This window comes from Telopea speciosissima, chromosome 5 (genome assembly GCF_018873765.1).
Source record: "Telopea speciosissima isolate NSW1024214 ecotype Mountain lineage chromosome 5, Tspe_v1, whole genome shotgun sequence".
NCBI classification, from domain to species: domain Eukaryota; kingdom Viridiplantae; phylum Streptophyta; class Magnoliopsida; order Proteales; family Proteaceae; genus Telopea; species Telopea speciosissima.
This window is the reverse complement of record NC_057920.1, coordinates 43321600-43323267: the sequence shown is the minus strand read 5'-3', so window position 1 is coordinate 43323267 and position 1668 is coordinate 43321600. Positions and strand designations below refer to the sequence as shown.

Below are 1668 nucleotides of genomic sequence, written 5' to 3'. Positions count from 1 at the left end.
TGCAGGAAATAAGAGGCGCACCTGGATCCTTAAGCTTAGGGGGTAGGTGCCTGGAAATTACCGAACTAACCTGTTCAGTTAAATGGACGGTCTTAGGGATTTGAGTTCTCAACTTATGCTTTTGGGTGCAGAGGTCTTTCAAAAACTTAGCATAAGCAGGAACTTGCTTGATAGCATCCAAGAGGGAGAGATTGATGCGAACATGTTGTAACAAGTCAATCATCTCTTGCATCTTTTCACCCTGTTTACCCTGAAGGGGGTAAGATGGTGTCTAAAAGGCTTGGGAAAAAGAGACCTTTGGAATGTAAGAATCAGGTGATGGTCTACATCACCACCAGATTTCTCTCGGGTTGACTCAGCTACTCCCTAACCTTGAGAACTAGTGAGCAACATCCCATTAGTAGCTAAGGGTGCATCAGGTTTGTCCACCCTTTTGCCACTCTTCAGGACTGTGATCGACTGGACATGCTCTTTCCCTCGACCAGTTTGACTATTTGGGTTACCTATTGGCTGACTTGGCAATTGACCAGCGTCCCTCCTACTTATAGCATCAGCTAGCTGACCCAGTTGGTTCTCTAGCTTATTAATGGACTGAGTATGTGAGTGAAGCAGCTATGTGTTCTACTAGAGTCCACTTAATGCTTTTAGCACCTTTTCCTTAAAGGATTGATTTTGTTGGGGTTGAGGATATGGTGGTTGTCTACCCATATAGGCATTGGTTTGAACATTAAATGGTGGCCTATATGGTGGGCTTGGAGGATTATTAGGTACTGAGTTTCCCCATGAAAAGTTTGGGTGGTTTCGCCATCCCGGGTTATAGGTATTGGAAAAAGGATCATTATCCGGTTTAGGGAAACCTTGAGCCACTTGTACCTATTCCTGAACAAATTCAGGGTATTGTGTAGCCGAAGGGCAGTTCATCACATAGTGACTAGGGCTAGCACATAAGGCACAGGCTTTAGTCTGATTGGGAGGAGGGAAACTCATTGGGAAAGGGGACATGGAATGTTGTCCTACAGACATTAGATAGTCAAATTTCTTGGACAGCATGTCAACCTTAGCAGTCATTTCTATAGTTGGGTTGATCTCATAAAGACTACCCTTCTGTGGTTGTCCTGTGTGTGGAATCTCAGTCCGAGAGGCTGAAGCATGATGTTGGGAATTCTCACTAAGGGTTTCAAAAAGATCCCATGCTTCCGTCTCATTCTTGTGCATAAATGTTCCACCATAAGAGGAGTCTACCATCTGCCTATATGGTCATGGAGGCCATCGTAAAAGCACTGGACTAACTGCCATTTCGGGACAGCGTGGTGGGGGTACTTCTTAAGTAATTCCTTGAGTCTCTCCCACGCTTCATAAAATTGTTCACCCTCTAACTGGGAGAAACTAGTAATGGCTCTTCTAAGGCTATTAGTCCCGCCAATGGGGAAATTTTTAAAAAAAAATTCCTGCTGCATCCCTGCCCATGTAGAAATCCTAACCAAATCTAAGGAATGGAGCCAGTGTTTGGCTTTGTCCTTTAGGGAAAATGGGAATAGGCGTAACTTTAGGGCATCTTCAGAGAGGATTTTGAATTTGACTGTAGAGCACACCTCTAAGAACTCATCAAGATGCTTGTAAGGCTCCTCATTAGCAAGTCCACAATAGGATGGTAACATCTGTATGATG

The 1668-nt window shown here is 44.2% G+C and overlaps 1 non-coding gene across 1 annotated transcript; it reads left to right on the top strand.

Annotated features, from left to right (window-relative positions):
* Window positions 1–1302: 1302 nt before the first annotated feature.
* LOC122663498 lies at window positions 1303–1409 on the top strand. Its single transcript, XR_006333163.1, has one exon. It is a non-coding gene; the product is annotated as a small nucleolar RNA R71 (small nucleolar RNA).
* Window positions 1410–1668: the final 259 nt, after the last annotated feature.